The following is a 5,686-nucleotide window of genomic DNA, read 5'->3' on the forward strand; positions in this document are numbered from 1 at the left end:
ATCCAGTAGTACTACCAAATTGGAATCACTCAATTTGGATCACAGATGGATTTTTGGTAATTTAAAAGCTAACAGCCATATCTGCAGAACACACAGAATAAGTTTAATTCACCATAAATCGTATATCACTCACAAAAATATGAGGTCAGCTGCATCCGAAAGGTATTGAGAAGCTGGTTCTTACTCAACTAGTTTCATTCCAAAATTCGTTTCCAAGCTCCTGGTTTAATTCGACAAAGTCAGGTCTGACCAGATCTTGATCTGTGAACCATTTCAGTTTCAGGAGGTCAATCGAAGTGAAACCACCGCCAAAATGAAGGTATTGAAGAGGGGTTTCACCTACAGTTGAGTTTGTTCAAAAAGGTTTTGTGAATCAGAACAAATCTAACAAACAGTGAATCTGCATGTTTACAGAACTTTATTTACCACGGACAATCCGTAATGAATTTGAGGATGAGACCAACGCCAAGTTGTAGATCTTTTCCGTATCTATCTGCGGAACTTTGAATCACTCGATTTGGATCTGCACACGAGTTTTGGCGGATTTTACAAATTCGTACCAGAATCTGAAACAGCAAGATTACAGAAATTACTGCAAGGTTTTGGACGAACTTAGCTCAAGAACTTCAGATCTGAGGATTGCTCAAGCTTCTCCATGCTTGGACCAACATGCACCTGCATCAAGATCCAATCTTAGCAATGGAGGAAGAAGAAGAGGAGATTAAACCATCTAGGGTTGGGGAGAAGAGGGAGAGGGAGGCTCTCATGGTGAGGGGAAGCTTGAGGGAGGAGAAGAGCTTCATCTTGGTGGATTTCCATGGCCATGGCCGGCCATGGGAGCAAGGGGAGCACCATTTTCGTGGGGAAGTGAAGGAGGAGAGTGTGAGGGAGTGGAGAGTGAAAAGAAGTGAACAAAGGGGAGGGAGTGTGGCTGGCCAAGGGCCATTTATAGAGGGAGAGGGTGGCTGCCTCCTTTTTTGATTGGCCAAGGAAGGTGGCTGCCCATTTAATTGATGGGGGTAGTTGGGAGGCAAGGCTTGTAAGAGAAGGAAGTGAGGAGGGAGGGCTGGCCGAAATTCTTGCCATGGCCGGCTCCTTCTTGACAAAACAAGTGGACAAGCAAGGTGCAATGCCATTTCATGCATGTCGGCCAAAGTTGGGTGTTGGGGATGGTTAGCCAAAAGTGGCTTGGTGAAGTATTCAATTTTGAAAGAGAGGTGATAATAACATTGGTGGCAATGTTGGAGAATAAAGTACTTTGATCAAATTATCAATTTGGCCAAGAGATGATGGGGGTGATGGTGGTTGAGACAATGGTAGAGCAAGATTAAGAGAGATGGTGAGTGAAGTAACCATATACCCACAATGAAGAATATGGGGACTTAAATCATGAATTCATGAGGTCAAGGTAATGATGGAGAAGAATATAAATTGCTCTACAAATGAGAGGTCAATAGGGAGTGAGTTGAAAGTATCAAATGATCATCCATTTGATCCAGAATTGGAGGATGGAGGGGATACAATGTGGTGGATCAGAGATGTGCATAAGATGTGCAAGAGTTGTCATTTGAAATAGAATTTATTTGAAAAGTACTTGAAACACCTCAATTGTCTAGGGACAATTGGGAATGAACTCAAGTGGAATGGCATTTGAAAATGTTGAGAGAAAACTAGTTGGAACATAGGAGCTCAAAATACTCTACTTACTTTCTCAAGTTAGGTAGAGTTTTTCTCAAATGTAAAATAATCAAGAGGGAAAACAAGAAATGGTATAGGTACCATAAACAAGCTTTTTGTTAAAACAAAGCAAAATAGAAATAATGTTTTATAAATCAATACTTGGTAGAAATGGGATGAAAAACAAAACCCATTTCAGTTCCTTGTTTTCTTTGAAGAGAAAACTTGGAAAGTTTTAATAAAACTAGAAGTAGTTTTGTGATCAAAACTAGAGAAGGAAAAGCTGTAGGATTTTTGAGGAGGGAAACTAATTTAGGGAGGAGTGTTCTCAAGGGTAGATGGTGGCTACAAAATGTATCCATCATTCCCACTCTTGGTTTTGTGAAGATTAAACTTGAATAAAAACAAGAGGTAAAAGTGAAGGAAGTGATCTAGAGTTGAATCATTGGATAGGGTATAAGATCAAGTTGAATATATGTGATGCAAGGGTAGAATGAGACATGCAGGATGTGGAAATTGTAGAGGGAGATGCACAGATGAGATCCATGCATTGAGATCACCAAGTTGTGAATTAAGGATGATTGAGCTATCTTGTACCACAAAGAGAAAAATCAAGATGGCACACTCATGTTGTCATCGGAGAGAGGTTTGATGCAGTAAGAAGGAAAACAATTCTTCCTAAGCCACACATGTGTTTTATTTGGTGAGTTGCTTGTTTAACCACTAGGGGTGTCGTTCTATGAGGTAGCTCAAGACAAAACTCAACAAGCAAATCAAGACAATTCATCTACCAACAGATCAAGGCAATTCATCATAGCAAACAGATCAAGGCAATTCATCTTAATTAGTCTATAGAAAAAGTTTTTGTTCCCCCTGATTTTTGAAATAAGGACAACTAATCAAGGTTGAAAAAGTTGGGGTGTTACAGATCTTCCACCCTTAAAATAATCTCGTCCCGAGATTACTGAGTGTAGAACTAGAGGGGTTATAAAGTTTAACCAAAGTCGGACTCCATTCTTCCGTAGACGTGCCGTTGTAGAGAAAGTCGTTTGCTTCATCTTCCGGGAGACATGTTGGATTTCGGCCGATGGCGAGCTTCATGAAGAGGTTGACTACTCCATGCAGGTGTTGGATCCGTAGCTTCTTCACGATCCTGGCGGAGGTTCAAGACTCGTGGGAGGGTTAGTGCACCCAACGGTGCTTGAGCAGGGCTGAAAACCTTTTTAGAGTTAGCTTGATTTTAGTGGAAGACGAAGTCTTCCACCCTAAGATTTTTCATCGGGTTCTCGGAAAAACTCGGAGCTTACGCCTTGTAGTTCTGTCCGGGGCTTCGGAAGAAGTCATCGGTCTTCCTTGTTCAGGCTGAAGAATCTTCGGGGGCGACGTGCGGACCACCACTTCAAGAGGCACTCACGGTGTTAAGCTGAACCATATGGGACGCGCGGCGAGTTAGAAAGTTGAAGAAACGCCTGGTTGGTACCCATATGAAGCAGCAACAGGGGTCGTCGAAGACAATCTTCAGCTTGAGGGTCAGTGCTGACTTCAGTAACAACTAAGAAGTTAGCGGGTAAACTACGCCTAAAGTCTTGAGTCTTGGAGTATCTTCGAAGCTTCATTTGATGAGGACCAGATGAACCATGTGATGTAGCTCGGCTTTGACGCTATTGTTCTCTCAACTTGTTAGACGGTGTGTTCGAGGGTAGTTTCAAAAAGATATCCTCGCGGTTAGCGCGAGTATACTCCAAGGTTAGACCAAGTTAGCATGTCTTCTCGTAGAGGTGCGGTCACTCTTGAAGGTAGGGCTTCTTCTTTCTTGGCGTAGTGGAGATGCTCCAGCTGATCTTGAAGGAAGTCGGCGTAGATAGGGGTCGGGTTAGTTTTCTTGACGGTTGAAAAACAACTTCCAACGGGTTTAGAGTTAGAGTCATTCGTTAATCTACCCAATTTAACTAATAGTTAGCAATACATCGGCGAGGCAAACTTTAATCCTATCATTGCATGTGACACCCATACAACCATAACCAGAGACACAATACCACTAACAGAAGCTACTGGTATTTTTCCTAGATGCACAGTAACAAAACAAGATCAACACAATTGGAATCATTCAAAAATATTTATTTTTCAATTTTTGAGACTCAAAATACTAACCAGAAACAGTGGTCAAGTTTTATTTATTAAAAAATCGCACAAAAATCCTAAAAATACAAGGTCAGTGGCGTCTGAAAGATAATTTCATACTGGTTCTAGTGCAATTGGAATCACATCAATCGGAGCTACCAAACTATTTTTATTAGCAAAACAGTACACTCGGCGATTTCCATTTTTAATTTCTGTTTCACAAATTTCAAACAATTAAAAAGGGCGGAAACCTCTAAATAGCAAGACATACATGCACACAGCAAGCAGATACAAACATTCAAGGCAACACACGAGGGAACTACAAGCAATCAGTACACCAAACATGATACTCTAAGTACCCAGAAACTCCTAATGCGCGGGGGTAGCTCAATCAAAACGATTGAGTTTGTCCTATCCATCCTATTGGTTTGGGGCTGGTCACATATATATGTCGATGTCTTCATATTGCTGGCATCGACTTCAATAGGGATCCTTGTAACAGTTGGTGGTGACGCAGGCCTGATGTCGACTCGTCGATGTTGAGGTGGAGGCGAAAACTGCGTAGATCTTCTAGTCTCAACATCCCGGGGACATGAGGTCTTCAGAGGGGTAGCTGTTGAGGAACTCCCAAAGTCGACAACTTCTGGTGGCTGGCCAAAAAAAATTACTAGTCAAAAACTGAGGACTTGATCCCAGATGACTGCAAAAAGGTGCAAGTCCATGGAGGAACAAGGTCAGCTCCTTGACAAAATTGGCGACAACCAAAGACATGCTCTTCCTGTCCCTTTATGTGTACTGCTAAGTCGACATCCAATCTTCAATAGCTGCAATGGGAGGTACTTGCCTCTTCATGAGGGATTGATTGATTTTTTTGAGTTCGAGTCTCCGGTCTGAGTTGGGGACATCGTCCAATATGTAGGTTTGAAGTGGATGAGACAATAGAGCAAGAATTTTCAAACCTTTTTATAAAGCGGAGAGATAAGAATTTAGAAGCTTTGAGTAAATAAGAGGAGTAGAAGCTATACTTCCGATTAAAGAAACAATTTGTTTCATAAATAGTTTTCTCCAAGTATTTGTTTCCTAACTAACGTCCATGCTAACTAAGGTCTCCTACGGTCAGGATAGCTCCGATACCAGCTACGTGGGGACCCCGGACTAGCTGTCCGAAATTCCTCGTTATGTATACGAGTTCACGATCCCATGATCGGTGTGTCGTGAACACATAACCGAACTGATATCAAATTACACCATCCATTACAAAGCGGAATAAGAAAATTACAACATGGTCACCTGACCAATACTTACATAATAGCCTCGAAGGGCCTAACTAAACATCGGAGTAGCATCATCACTTCAGCAGCAGCAGTACCCAAGTCATCTGCCATAACCCTACGAGCAGCCGGCCGGGAAGACGTTCCTAGCTCGCATAGACGTCGCCAACTCCTTCTTCATCTGTCGAACTCCTTCAAGTCTGGCCAAGTAAATAGCCGGGGACAAAGCCGTGAGTACATTTGAATTGTACTCGCAAACCATCAAGAAGGTGATAACAATTCTAACTAAAGAAGACAAGAGAGGAAGAGTAGTTTCTCTTGTGGATATAGCATGTGGAAGAGAAGAGATGTTTTTGGTGGAGATAGCATCCCAACTTCTCAATCGAAGGGGACACTCCAAGAATTTATCTAAGACATCTCTATATCTCTATTGAAGAAGAGTTCCTCTACAAGAAAACACTAGGAAGGGTCACCCCATTTTGTTTCATTTTCCTCAACCATCTCCACATGGTCGGCACAACATCTTTCCCGTACCCTTCCGGTACTTCCAACACACGCATTTCCTTTGGAAATCATTTTCAAAACCAAAACTCGACACGGCTCGGTAACGGCCATCC

The sequence above is a fragment of the Lolium rigidum genome, chromosome 1 (genome assembly GCF_022539505.1).
Source record: "Lolium rigidum isolate FL_2022 chromosome 1, APGP_CSIRO_Lrig_0.1, whole genome shotgun sequence".
In the NCBI taxonomy this organism is placed as follows: Eukaryota; Viridiplantae; Streptophyta; class Magnoliopsida; order Poales; family Poaceae; genus Lolium; species Lolium rigidum.